The sequence below is a fragment of the Lycorma delicatula genome, chromosome 12, assembly GCF_047948215.1.
Source record: "Lycorma delicatula isolate Av1 chromosome 12, ASM4794821v1, whole genome shotgun sequence".
NCBI classification, from domain to species: Eukaryota; Metazoa; Arthropoda; class Insecta; order Hemiptera; family Fulgoridae; genus Lycorma; species Lycorma delicatula.
The window spans coordinates 72116375-72132182 of record NC_134466.1 but is presented as its reverse complement, the minus strand read 5'-3'; the positions used below and the strand labels follow the sequence as shown (position 1 = coordinate 72132182).

Sequence of the window (15808 nt, the reverse complement as noted above, 5' to 3'; positions counted from 1 at the left end):
TTCCACAAGAATAGACAAAGTTACAGTATGTAACATTTACAGAGCGGCTTCCCAAAGTCTTTCTCTTAACATCAACATGCAAGTCCAAATGCCCATATGTTTTCCCAAAGCATATCCACATGCTTCTTTTTCTTTCTCTCAGTACCCTTCAGATTCTTCAGGTATTCATAAAATAACATTCTTTTTTCTGATGTGATTAAAATAAATTTTACTTCAACGGTTTTAACTTCTATCTTTTTTTTTCTTCAGTCATTTTACTGGTTTGATGCAGCTCTCCAAGATTCCCTATTTAGTGCTAGTCGTTTCATTTTGGTATATACCATCCCCTATATCATACATCCCTAACAGTTATACGTATTCTAAACGTTGCCTGCCTGCACAATTTTTTCCTTCTACCAGTCCCTCCAATATTAAAACAACTATTCCAGGATGCCTTAATATGTGGCCTATAAGTCTGGCTTTTCTTTTAACTATATTTTTCCTAATTCTTCTTTCTTCATCAATTTGCCACGCCTTTTCATTTGTCACTTTATCCTCCCATCTGATTTTTAACATTCTCCTGTAACACCGCATTTCAAAAGCTTTTAATCTTTCTTCTCAGGTACCCAGGTTGTTCCAAGTTTCACTTCCATATAAAGCTACACTCCAAACATACACTTTCAAAAATCTTTTCCTGACATTTAAATTAATTTTTGATGTAAACAAATTATATTTCTGACTGAAGGCTTGTTTTGCCTGTGCTATTCGGCATTTTATATTGCTCCTGCTTCATCCATCTTTAGTAATTCTACTTGCCAAATAACAAAATTCTTCTCTTCATAATCTTCTCTTCCTATTTTTACATTCAGTAATACATCTTCGTTATTTCTACTACATTTCATTATTTTGTTTTGTTGTTTGTATTCATGCAGTTGTTCTTGAGTAGGACTTCTTCCATGCCGTTCATTGTTCTTCTAAATCTTTTTTGCTCTCAGCTAGAATTACTATATGAGCAAATCATAGCATCTTTATCTTTTCACCTTGTACTGTTACTCTGGATCTAAATTGTTCTTAAAAAGTAATGGGGGATAGGGAACATCCTTGACACTTTTTTTTTATTACGGCTTCTTTTTTATGTTTTTTATGTTAATAATAATAATTATTACTGTTGCTGTTTGGTTCCTGTAAATGTTAGCAAAGAGGTCCCCTCTTTCATTCCTTTTGCCCAGCCCGTATTCACCCACTATTTCCTTCCTTGCCTTTCCCAATGCTTGCATTCCAATCTCCAACTATTATTAAATATTCATCCCCTTTCAATTGCTTCATCAATTTCTTTGTCTGCACACTCTACCTCATCATCATGGGTGCTTGTAGGCATATAGAAATTAATAATGTCGGTTTAGGTTTTTTATTTTATCTATTACAATGATTCTATCACTAGGCATTTTGAAATGCCCTACCCTCTTCTCCCTACCTTCTTGTTCATTAACCTACTGCCTGCCTGCCCAAGCTGAGATAACTAAAATCACCTGACCAAAAGTCGTTTTCTTCTTCCAACTGAACTTCAGTAATTCCTACTATATCTACATTTATCCTACACATTTCCTCTTTAAATTTTGACTTCTAACATTCCACGCTCCGACTCGAATGTTAATTTTTTAATTTTCTGGTGACCCCTTTCCTAGTAGTCCCCTATCTGGAGATCCAAACAGGAGACTAGTTTACCTCTGGAATATTTTACCAAGGAAGGTGCCTCCATCTTTGTTAAATGAAAATGCAGAGTTACATTTTTTGGAAAAATAATAATATAATAAAAAAAAATAAAAATAAAAAGCTGCTCAGTTCATATTTGATTATAAAGAATTATATGTTATACTGTGATTGTGTTACAGCATATGGAAAATCAGGAATTTGGTTATGATGCCATTAAAAATCTTAAAGTGTATCTAATAAAGGGAACTGCTATGATTGTTAAAAGTGTTGCTACTAGTTGTAAGGGACCTCAGACTGCTACTACTAAATTGTTCGTCGGTAATCTATCTGATAAAACTAAAGCACCACAAGTGACAGCTTTGTTTGCTAAATATGGCATTGTGGTTGAATGTGATATATTGCACAACTATGGTTTTGTGGTAAGTAAATATATATTTATTTTAATTTTGAGCTTAAATTAAGTATCATATTTCCTGAGCTTTGACTCCTGCCAAGTGGACTTCCTGGACCACTATAAATCTCATTCTGTGTGTACATTTCCTTGGGTGATATCCTACTGCATCAACCACACGAATGTTATCCATCTCTTACATTGTGTCAAGTACCCGGTTTATCTGAGCCCCTTGATTGCAGACTTTGTCATACTTAATCTAGATGACAGCAAATCAGTATTTCATTTCATTGCAGTAGAACAGTCCATTTGCTATTCATTAGACAAATAAAGCACCATACTATATCTATCCAGGTTTTTTTTCTTTCTGTGTTATGCACATTAGTAATCATGCAATTGCTTCTAAGAGAGATATTTTGGGTTACCCATGGGTCAAAATATTCTTTGTTTTAAATAGCATTTTTAAGTTTAAGGATGCTTTGATTGTGGTGGTGGTGAATTTATTAGAATAAATTTAGAAATTAACTTTAGAAATTGCATTGTCATTCTAGTTTTTAATTTGCATTCTAGCATTATATCAAATGATGTCAACAACTGTGTCAAAAGATTAAATGGGTGTGTTGTAAATGGAAAAAGGATCAGAGTTAACTTGTCAACGAGCAGAAAGTGTCACCGACCTGCTATGGGTGATCTTGAACTTCAGGTATAGTATAGTTTTGAAATACAGTCAAACTATTTCTGATAGTCAACCTATCTGTAATCTAAAATTGTTTTTAAGACATAAATGGTTCCAAAAAAATATTTACTTTAATCTTTATTGTAAAAGGTAAAATTCTTTAATAGGTCGAAACCAGTTTTCACCACGTGAAACTAAGTGTAAATTTCTACTAACGTAGTGTAAATAAACCAAACACTATAAATCTTTCATTGCAAATTTTACTTACTTATATTTCTGTTATCAAAGTTATGTAAAACGTTCATTACAATCTATTTGTGATTTATAAAACTTGTTATTACGGTTATAAATTATTTTTCTTTTGGTCGTATTGATACTTGTTTTAAGTTTCTGAATTGGAAAGACATGTTTAATTAATTGTTAATTAATATTAAAAGTTTCTTACTCTCTGTTACTCTTTACTCTCTCTCTGTTACTTACTATATATATATATATGTTACTATATAATTACTATAGAATTCATCTTCATCTTTCTAGCTACTAATCACTTCTTCCACTTCAAGCTTTTAAATTAAGAGTGGTACAATCTGGCAGGGTAATGTTTCCTCTTACTATATCCAATCCTGAAATTTAAAGCAATTTGACTGTGATTATTATATTCTCTTAACATTAAATAAAAAAACGACTATCCTGGAAAGTATTGTCATTTTGTAGAATTTATTTAATTCATTTGTTTTATTAAATCCTCAATTGATTAACAGTAAAGTTATTTTACTGTTCATTAACGCCACCTCTGTTATGTATGCTTTTAGTTTTACAAAGTTTTTTTCCTCCTTTTATTTTGTGTTTTGACTTTTGTTAAATTTGTCAGAATTTAATTTTTTTATTGTTCTAATAATTTTCTTAAGTTTATTTTTATACTCTTACTGCTCCTATTGAGTGGAAGTTGAGTTTATAGTTGCATTTTCCCTCCACAGAAATGTCTCGTTTGTTGATTTAACTAAGAAAAAAATCATTTTTTTAAAAGAAATTTACCTTTTAAAAAGGAGTTTGGACTAAATAATTTAAAATTAAATTCAGCTGTAGAACTAGCATATGTAGTGTTGCTGCCTTTTTAGTGCAGCAGGTCTACTATTTTGTATACTGTAGTCTACTAGTGTATTCAGTGCATATGTAACAATGGTGAAAAAGAGGTCTGTGCTATTATTTAATAACAAATGTGTAAAGTTAGCTGCAGTTGAAAGCCATTTGCGAAGTGTATTCTTCAGTAAGATTTCAGTTAGCTAGAAACTGGAAATCCATTTGTCACATTGTAAAGTTTATGAAGAGTTGGGTATAATGGTACAAATGTACAGCGTGTATGGAAATGAACTGAAGTTATGATAAAGACTGAAGTGGCTGGCTGTCTAGATAGTAATGAATTAGCTAAGAAGATTGATGATATTTTTTTGTCGGTCTTATGCACTTAAAGAAATCTTAGTAATGGTTAGGGTATAAGTTTTGTGCCTACTGGGTTTTGAAATTTTCACAAGCCAGTAAAAATTTTCAGTCCAGTATTACAGGATTGAAATGAAGGTGAAATTAATATGGGCAGTGAGACACGGCCCATAAATAAATTTAAATTTTGAAGGTAGGCCAAATTTTAAGGTTTTTACTTAGTTGTTAGTTGGTAGTTCAAAAAATCAATATTTTGTAAATTGAGATAGTATTATATTTTGTCTTGTTTATTTATCTTATATTATAAGGATTCATTTTTATTTATTCTGTTTATTTTAAAGTGGAATTTTCTAATCAAAAGATTGACAAATTGTACTGAAAACAGTGTTACATGATATTGAAAGTTGTTCAGTAATTATTTTTCATTCGATGTTTAGAATTTTATTTTCTATTGTTTTATATCTGTATAAATAAGTTGGTTTTTCTTCACTTTCATTTTTCGAGGCATAACATACATTGTAAATAGTATATTTATTTCATCATTACTGTTTAATGCTAATTAGTCATTTATTAAAGAAATTTTGATAAACAGAGTGATTCAAAATTGCAAATCAGTCTCTTGGAAGATGATTCCATAGCCAAAAATAGGAAAAATGTTCATATAAACGTAGGCTAGAAAATTGTTCATTAGTGGGTTTTGGCTTGCAAAAAATTTAGCTCTGCTTTTTGTTCGCTCTGTGAAATTAAACAATTTTACTAAAATTCTTACAATACAAATCTAGGGATAATTTTGGTGCTTCCTTATGTTTTTTATCTAAGAAATTGAATAAAGTGGTCCCATACCTCTGTCCTGCTTAGGTTTTAAGAAGGTAGAACACAAAACCGTTTTGTCAGAAAATAGACATTTTTGGGTTGGAATAAAATAACTTTGTTTATATATTTATATAGGATTTTTGGTTTGTAAGAAAAAACCTTCAGAAATTCAGAGGATGTTATGTTCCAAAGTTATATTATGTTCCCAACATATACAAAATCTGCCATTTTGTATTTTAAACATATAAATTGAGCGGTTAATTGTATTAAGCTGAAAACTGCTAGAGTACCTAGAAGTTCTCTAGGTACAAATGTTAATGTGTAATGAAAGAAAAAAATGGGTTTTTCATTTGAACCTACAAATTATGGCTCCAAAAACTTTTTAATTAATATATTTACAACCACTGGTTTATTTAAATGTTGTTAAAAAAAAATGTTAAGCCTCTCATGACAAAGAAAATAACACCTTATTTATTCAAATCCATTCATAAATAACAAAGTTAAAACAAACTTTGATGAAGTAACTTTCTCGAAGTAAGTCACTAGTTTAAAAAACCAGTTTTCATTTCATTCTGAATAAAATTAAATAACTTGAAGCAATCTCAACTGGGATAATTTTATTAATGTTATATAATAAATTATAATAATCTAATATATTGAAAATATTGTAGTACAGTAAGATCGTATTGAAACCATAAAAATGTATAATAATAAATAATATTAATATTGAAAAATAATTTACATTAAAACAGAGGTTGTAATTTGTAAAGGCAAATAAAAACTAATACCCAGTTTGTCTTTTGCTATTGATCAGGTGAATACATTGATCTGTGTTGTAAAAGTTTACACACGTCAACAAAAAAAAAAATAATTGAACTTGATAAAAGTAGGTGAATCAGAATGTATTTTTTATGCTGATTCTTAAAATGAAATTTTTATTCTACATCGCCCTGAGATTTTTAATTATGACTCTTTAAAATAACTTCTTAAGGGACTAATCAACCTTGATATTTTGCAAAAAGTTTTTTCATAAAATTTTTCCATTGATTTTCATACTTGTGTACTTCTTAATCTTGTGATAAGATTCATTTTTTAAATTAATATTTCAAGGACAAAAAATAATTACTGATCAGAAACAGTCAAAAGATCTGGTAAAAACAGTAAAAAACAGATTTTTGAAGTCTAATTTTTGATCTAGGATAAGACAGGTGGTTTAATTAAAATCATTTTAAAGATTGTTTCTTTATGAATTAGTTTAGCATCCAGTTACTGTTCTGCATCTGTTTGTTTACTGTATTGGATAGCAAAACATATTGTTTTTTGTCGAAAATAGCAAAATTTCTTCTTTATTGTGAATGTTAATAGTGTATTGTGTAATTCGAGGTCTTTCCTTTCTAATTCGTGGTCAATTATTAGTGCGTTAGTAAATTAGGTTAACCCACTCCACGGGGTTAGTCTACTGGTGAACTCATCACAAATCACCTGATTTCAAAGTCAAGAATTAAAGGTTCAAATCCTTATAATGGACCTTTTATATGGATACATATTATCCTCATTCATCCTCTGAAGTAATACCTTATGGTGGTTCCAGAGGCTAAACTGAAAACGAAAGTAGTCAAGTTAGGTTATGTTTGGTAGGCATGTTTTCTTTTTTTTGGTCCTCATGTGTTTTCAAATGTAACTGCCAACCACAATTACCAAACTAAATATTTGTTGTAGTTTATTTACAGATTTAGTTTTTCATCTAACATATCAGTAGGTTTTTGGTAGTAGTACAGTTGCTCTTTCATTATGGGTCAAAAACAATCGACCAAAAAAGAAAAGAATACTTATAATTCTGAGAAAAATAAACCACAATGGTGTAGAGAAATTTTGTCAAATAATTCCCCACCAAACTTTTCACAATCGCATGTAATTTATTCAGCTTGTAAATTTAATTTGAATCCAGTCTTTGTTAGCTTGTTGCTAACAAAAATTTAGATGTTGCTATTAGCTATGATGGTACATGGCATAAGAGAGGGTACATCAAATTATGGAGTTTGGTGTATGTTAATTGATTAATAATTAACATAATATAATTAGTGTTAACACTATGCTATAGTGTTACACTATTGTCAAAGTTGTGCCGTAACTAAAAATCAGTTAGGAGAAAACAGGCCTGAGTTTTTCTTCTAAGTATAAGGGGCATCAGCCTGAATGTATCCAAAATTATGATGGGTAGTCCCCAAATATGGAGACTGTTGCTGCAGAGATTCTGTGGAAGCTGTTTTTTTCCTATAAGTTACGGTAATCCACTGTTGTTGGCGAATCTTCAGTTTGAATGTGTATGGTAGCAAAACTAAATTAAAAAAAAAAACAGGCATGTACATCTGGCTACAGCTCTGAGAAAATTAATAAAAACTTGTGCTCAAAAAGTAACATAGCTGGTAAAACCTATGGGAACTTAAAAGAAAGCAATGTTATTAAATTAACAAGATTTTATAAAACTGCAGTTTTTTCAAATATTAGTAAGGACGTGAAACAGGTAATAATGGCTACCTTACACCTCTGCCTCCACTGAACAAGAACCAAAGCGCATGAAATGTTTGTAGGCAATGAGAGTAGGTGTTTCTACATGAGTCTTGGCTAATGGTGAAAAACCCGGAAGTCATAATGACAATATCCACACACCACTCAACACAATAGTTTTTAAGATATGTTGCCCCAATATATCAGATTAGTTGATCTCATTGTTGGAATGATATACCCAAGGGCGCACACAATGTCAGTGAAAAATCTTAAAATGTAATTTAGTAATGTGGATACTAGTTTCATCTTTAGTCATTTCTAGTTTATTTTTTATGTAATTTTTTTTTTAATACAGGTAGAAATTAAAAAAATATACTATAGTTTATACATTATCCCTACATTAAAAAAAAAAAAATCATTAGACCTGGTGAAAAAGTAACATATGATGTTCTGAAATTATAAGAGTTGTTGAAATTTTTCTGGTGAGTAATATGCTTGTACAATAGGAATTATTTACCAAGGTTACAGGTGTTTTGCATTGAAGGAAATTTTTTTTTAATTTGGGTGTATTACTCCCTGACATAATAGAATACAAAAATAATAATTACAGTAAAATTCGTACCTTTATTTATAGACATTTATGTTTGTCATTTCTTTTTTCTTATTTTCTTTTTGTGTTGAGTGAATTCTCTTTTTATCAAGCAACAAGTCATTCATCATAGATTCATCCCATCTGCCTTGATAATGTTGTTCCATCTGCAATATATCATGGTGGAACCTTCTCCAAGTGTAAAAGGAAAAAATCCAGAATGTAAAAAAAGAATTTTCAATGACATTCTGTAGCCTAAATTTTTGTAGTTCACTAAGAGTGAATTTGGCTTCACTTAATTGTGAAAAACTCTCAGTTAAATATTTAAACCCACTTCCATCTTTATCTAATGCTTTTACAAAATTCTCAAGTCTATGTAAAGAGGTTGTAAAATAATAGTGTGCTTTGACAAGGGGGATATTGACAACATTCTCCTTTCGTGGGGTAAACTGATTTATTTTTGGCCAGTCTTTAACTGTGTAACGTTTATCTCCAGCCAGACCACCACACAAACACAAGAAATACATATTTTATAAAGAGAATGAGAAGCCATATCACTTAGGTCAGCAATGAATTCGCCATGAGTTTTAAAATTTTTGATATTTTTCTTGTTTCTTTCATTTCTACAGCATGTGCTACTGGTATAGAAGAAAACTTATTCGAGTAATGCAACAACACTGCCTTTAAGATTCTTTTTGATGAGTATAGATAAACACCAATCATGAATAACATATTCAATGTCCAGTTCAGACATTGGCCCCTTAATATCATAGCAGGAACAAATTAAACCATCTCTGCTAAAATATTTAACTAAATTTTTGTTTTGATTTCTGTAAATTGAAATTTTAGTATCCTTGTTTAAAGATATGCGGGCAATGCTGCCGAGTCATTATGGAAAACTATAAAAAAAAAGATTGTGAGAGCTGATGTGACCTTCAAAGGGTAGGTCGATTAGAAGTTTTTCACCCACATAAAGTACTTTATTGGTGAGATCATGTACCGAGATGTGCAAGTGATTTAGGGGATAAAACTTCAGTGTTGGTTATGTAGTGATGTACGAGATAAAACCTCAGTGTTGGTTATGTCCCTCAGGCTGGCTCTTTGCAGTACCCAGAAGACAACCATGGAGCTGCTAGTGGATGCTGCATGCTGCTCGTCAGCTCCACACTATTGGCAGGATCCAAATCTGGTAAGCCAGTTGCCATGTCACCAGAAGGAGGAAGAATCCAAATGTTTTAGATGCTGGGATACAAGCCATCTTGCCTGTAAACTGCAAGAGGCCTGACCAATCAGCACTTTTTGTCGAAGTGCAAAGAAATACAAAATGTGCAGCCTGGGAAGTTGAGCTACAGGACTGGTAGTAAAGAGTGCCATAAAAGTAAATGAAAATCTTCCAAATCAATACAAACAGGAGCTGGAGAGTCTATGATTTGGTATCAGAGATTGCAAGAAAGGAAAAACCAGACTTCATGCTCTGCAACGAGCTAAGTATAGCATTGGCCACTGAGAGTGAGTGGGTCTGTGATGCTGACAGCAGCACCACCATTATCAAGGACTCTAGTGTCTTGCAGATAATTTGCCGTGGCAGAGGTTCAGGCTGTGCCTCATTGTCACACACTAGATATCCACTCATGCTTATAAAATTATAGTCGCACATCCTGCCACCTTTTAAATTTTTTTTATCCTTTGTGTTTCACAAGTTTGAGGAATAACTAATCAAAGTTAAAGGCCATTGAATTTATAGTTAATGTAATCTATTTAAATTACAGCTGTTTCATAATGTATCATTTTCATTTATTTTGTTTTGTATTTCAGTTCTGATTCAGTTTGAATACATTTTTTTTTTGTAAGTTTGACTTCTTTAGTTTTTATTTAAAAAAAAAAAATAAAGATAATAAAAATATACTTGTCTTAAATATTATTTGCAGTAAAGTTTTAAAATAAATAAAACTTAAACAAGACTCTATCTCAAAAACATTTTTTTTAAAAAGCACCAAATATTATACTGTTTTCAATTATAAATTAAAACCATCAAGTATTGCTCAGCTTGTACAGGACTTTTCTTGCCTTCATTTTATATGACAGGATATTTCATCATGTCCTTTACTATTAATGTCTAAAAATAGTGTGAGGAACTGATAAATTAAAATTATTTGTTGTAGGCAAAAAAATATTTAGACAATATTAATAAAGAACTGCAGAGAATTGAAAATACATTAAAAGGTCTGAATGACAGTTATGTAGAAGCAATGAGAGAACGTCAGATTTTACAAGAGGAAACAGAAATTATGCAAAGACGTCTTATTGCTGCTGATAAATTAATAACTGGACTTAGCTCTGTAAAAAAACGGTAATTTTTTGTTTCTTAAATTAATATTGCTCTTATAATGTCAACATCTAATTTATCATCATCATAATGATAATGGGTAGGCAGTAAATCAGTTTTTATGTTCAGTTGTAACATTGTCTTGTGCAGTTAATAAATAAATAGATTTTTTATAATGTGGTAAGAAAAAAGGATCTATGCTACACATTATTGAAGTAAACTGGAGAACAAAAGAACATTTACAAAAAATTGATTTAAAATATAAAAGTAATGTCCATTTCAATTGTTAAAAAATAATAGATACTGGGAAAATGTTATACATAAAAGATTAAATAAATTAATAAGTAATGAGAAATAAAATAATGTTAATAATACTTTTGGCAAATAAGTAGAACCTACAAAACTATAAAATAAGCATTTCTTACATTGTTTTTAGAATGAGTGAAAAATACAAAATTTTACCTTAGCTGTGCATTCTTTACCAATTTTTTTACAAAATAATTCTCTAATCTAATTATCTCTGACCTAGTCCTCCTCGTCTTGGATAGCATTGTTTGTGAAGTTAGCAATGAGTGAAACATTGAAAACTCACTTACCATCAGTCATTATGCTGCTACCTGGTTTTGTATATTAGTTTACAATGATTAAATTTACCATCTCTTTGTTTTGTAGGTTTTTAAAAGGACTTTCTTGTTCTCTCTCTTAAGCCAAAACTTGCACTCATCAAAAACACATTTATCATTCTCAAATATACCTTCCAGTTTTTTGCTATTTTTTTGGAGCCTATAATTATATTATCAAAAAACCGTTTAAAACTAAAAAAATAATGAGCACTAGAAATGATAAAATATTTTTACGTCTTTATTAGATATATTTTTAATAAAAAATTAAGCTAGAAAAATGAGCCACAGAACTTGCTCTAAACCTCAAAGATAAATGTCTGTTATTACGTTCAATTATACTGACTTCTTATTTAGGATTGCTTTGAATAGCCTGTGCTTTTTACAAATTTTCATTGAATGTGGAGGTAAGTTCTACACATATGTACATCCCATCATAAAGTTTTCCCAAGCCTGGCACTCAGTGCCATTTATTTGCCAGCCTTATTCTACAGTATTGAAGTTAAAGGAGATCCCATAATCTACACATAATTATGCAACCTTGTTCAAAAACTATTGCTCAACAGAGTGGCAATACTTAAATGTACAGGCAAAATAACCAGTCCTCCCCATTCAGCTTCAGTCGTACCAACATTTTCCACATAAGTGGCCTCTTTTAACTTGAACACTGTTTTATTCACTTAGTTTAGTCTATAAAGAATAGTTTATTAGCAAACACTTGCATAATAATTTAAAGAAGGTGTTAAAAATGATATCCATCTACTTCTATGCACAACATGTTTGACCATGTTTGCAGCTACTCTTGTTAGCTCTATCCTGTCTTATTTCCTGGATGACATTAGTAATGTTTTTTCAATTCCTGCAAGATGTGAGGACTGCTCTTATAAAAAATTTTTCTTTTACATAACCTCACAGAAAGAAGTCTAGACTAGTCAGATGAGGGGATCTTGATGGCCACAATCCTTTAGAAATGATTTTTCCACAGAAAACATTTTGTAGCATCTACATAGAAGGGCAAGCAATATGGCAAATGGTGCTGTCCAGTTGCAACCAACAGTCACGCTTATTCTTTTTCAGTAAGGCTAGGAACTGTTGGATAATTTCTTGGTAGAAGGCAGCATCCACAGTTTTTTTTTTTCAAAAAACAAGGGTTTAATTTTCATCCCCTTGAAACCACACACCAATATACCTATTTTTTAGTGTAGGGGAGATTCAAAGAAAATGTGCAGGTTTTCAGTATCCCAAGTTCAGTAGTTCTGACAACTAACATACTCAACTAGATGAAACCATGCTTCATCTGTTAAAAACACTTGATCCCAGTGAAGCCTCTAATGAAGTTCATGAACTATTGATTGCCATGAACCCTTTTAGCATAATCGTATTAGTTAGCTCATGGAAAACCTTCTTCATTCAATATGGATAACATTTCAGCTTCTCTTCACTGCAGTGTGGGATGAACCTAGTAAAATGTTCTTTTCCCACTTAGTCTCTGCAAAGATTTATGAAGCGATCTTGTAACTGCTGCTTTAATGTCCTGTACGACCTGTGTCGAGCATGTTTCTGGTCTAATCTGATTTAAAAAACTTAACAAACTTCTGAATTACACTTGTCATTGGTGCTTCCTTTCCTAATTTCTCCTGAACATTTGCTGACACACAACATAGATTTCTTCTCTAAATAAGTTTCCATAATGAATACAGGTTCTTCAACAGCTAACCATATTTGAATAAACACACAATTATGCAGCTTTGTTCAAAAAACCATTGCTCAACACAATACTTGTACAGACAATAATCAGTCCTCTCCATTCCAGCTTCAGTCATAATGTGTCTTCTACATTATTTTACTTATCTCACACCAATATGCATTTTAAGAAAAATATGGATTTAGTATAAACTACTGATTGATGGGGCCTTTTTTAAGTTGAACACTTTGTATAAGATTCCTGTAAACCTGTTAATGAAAGGTTATATATTTTTTGCATAAAAAGATTGAATAAAAATTTTACTTAACACCTAAGGATGTTATACTTTCATCTTTAAAAGGCTTAAAAACTCTTCAAATCAGTATAACTGAGTATAACAAATAAATTACTGAGAGTGGACAACCTTGAATTGGCTATGATCATTGGGCCTGCATGGTAGAGTTGAGCAAATGGTTTTTACTTTTTTTGTAATCCTTATAATTTAAAAATAAAAATCCTCCACTTTTTATTTTTTTTTTAGGTGGTCAGAAGATCTTAAAAAATTACATATTGAACAAGAGCAAATTATTGGAAATTGTCTTTTATCAGCTGGATTTTTAACATATGCAGCACCATTTAGCTTTGAGTTTAGATATCAAATGATTTATAAAGATTGGATGACTAAAATATACAAATTAAGAATACCATTCACAAAGAGTTATCGTATTGAAAACCAGCTTGCTGATGATGTCAAGATTAGCAAGTATTTTATAACAACTAATTAGAAGTTAGGATTTAGAAAATTGTTATTCTGTAAAAAATAGTATTCACATTACTCCACAAGTAATTATTTTTAACACTACCGCTTTGGCAGAGTGGTAGTGTCTCTGCTTTTAATCAAGAAGGTTATGGTTTGATTCCTGGTCAGACATTTTTTCAAACAATACCATACTTTATATTTCATATGTAACAGTAATTTTGGTGGTTAGTCTATTGTTTCTAAAAATTAATATTGCATGAGATCATAAATAACTTTACAAAGAGAAAGGTATATGCAGTAAAATTTTTATAATAGTTTTTTTAGGGAATAAGATATGATCTGTACTCTATAACTTGAATTGTTAATCTAAATAATTTATTAAAAACTAAATATTTATGACTATAGGATATTGTGGCATAACAAATTAAATAAGAGACTTTATTATCTATTATTATGAATTATCTGATAGCTTTCAGTTTTACTTGCTTTGAAATGTTAGTTGAAATTGGTAAATCTCTAATGAAAAAAAAAAAATTAGCATTGAAAATTTCAGGATATATATACATATCTATGTATGTATGTTTCTATTTTTTTCCTTGAGATCTCTTGAAAAAGGTTTGTTTTAGATTGATAATTTTGAAACGGGTAGGAAGATATGGACATTATGAGGATTCTATATTTGAAACTTTTACTCAAAGTATATACATTATTTTTTTTATATAATTTAATCCACCTTCAGTTGCTAAGACACTTTTTAATGTGGTTGGGTCTTATTAAATCTCCATAAAGAGCCAGGGCAAAAAAAGAAAGAGATTTTTGTAAATTCTGGACCATATGTTGCATTTTTGTACTAATTGTTTAACTTTGATCTATAGAAACCAATTATAAAGTGAATTAGCATTGTTTAACTGATTATAGGAACCAACCACAAAACATGGCTTTGGCTGTCAGTTGCTCAAGTACTGCAGAAATAGTAAAATATATGTAAAGTTTTGCTGCCTTATCCAGGACCAAAATTTAATTTGCTCGTCTGTAAATGTAGACTTAATTAATGCAGTTATCAAAAGATGCTGAGAATTAACAAAATAAAAGGTTATATACTTGATTCCATTACATAATATTTCATTTTGGTATTTAGCCAGTTTATTCAGGGGTGATTGATAATTCTATTTTTTTTTATCTTCAGCTTGGATTAACCAAATTTTATGAAATTTTGTATTATCACTTCTGATTTATCAGTCACTGATGCCATTTAACTATGGTTACAATTTGTCAAAAAGGTAGAGCTTTACAGTCATTGTGGATCCTGTATTACAAAATTTTACTAAAATGGAATAGAAAACCCCATTTTACATAATTCTTTGCTTGTATACTTAATGCTTTAATGTTCAATTTGTTTTTCTTCCTAAATATAATATAGTCTCTTGAGGAAGAAGCCCTTTATAGCCAAAGTTGCACTCACGAGCGTCATTGGGAAAGTATTGCAGTTGTTAGCTGGCATTTTTATTTAAATGTCCCTATTATATCAAGTATATAATTTTTTAAACTGTTAACTCTCTGTATCTTTTGATATTTGCATTAACTTAGTCTACATTTATAGACAGTCAAATTAAGTTTATTCTTTTTCAAAAAGAATAAATTTTTGCCTCTATATAAGGCAGCAAAACTGTATCTATGTTTAATTCGCTAGTTCTCCAGTACCTGGACAACTGACAGCCAAAGCCATGTTTTATAATTGGTTCCTGTAGATCAATAAAGTTAAACAATGTTAAGTCCTGATTACACTGTATATTGTTATCATTTAGTAGTAGTTTATCACTATACCAGCTATTACCACTTCAAAATACTTTGACATTGGCTTTTTTAAACCATTTTCTCATTTTGATGGATTTGCATTAAAGTAAATTATTGTGTAAACATTAATTGTTAAAAAAAAAAATATAAGACCAACTACAAATTGAAAAATTCATGGGTGAATGGATTACACAGGTTTTTCCTTGGAAGTCATTAACACGACATATTTTCTGAGAAGAAACGTATTGTACCTTACTTTATGGCATGTAGAATGCTGCCGTGATTTCTTGAATTGTTTTTAGTTCTAATATGCTTGTTTAAAACTGGTGGGTAACAATTTATTGTATTTGGATAAGTTTTGTACATTAAGCACCATTCCAGCTCAAATTCAAACTGTCATACATAATTGCTGATATTTCTGATTAAGATTTCACTGATAAAAACTCTCTGTATATATATATACAGATAGTAAAGATTTACCTTCTGTTATTTCACTATATATTTAAATCTTTTAATCT

The 15808-nt window shown here is 30.5% G+C and overlaps 1 protein-coding gene and 1 pseudogene across 1 annotated transcript in view; both read left to right on the top strand.

Annotated features, from left to right (window-relative positions):
• LOC142332809 (uncharacterized) overlaps nt 1–15808 on the top strand; it is an 83387-nt gene that overhangs the window by 8079 nt on the left and 59500 nt on the right. The gene's annotated exons all lie outside the window — the stretch shown is intronic.
• LOC142333483 (dynein axonemal heavy chain 10-like) overlaps nt 1–15808 on the top strand; it is a 97518-nt pseudogene that overhangs the window by 40955 nt on the left and 40755 nt on the right.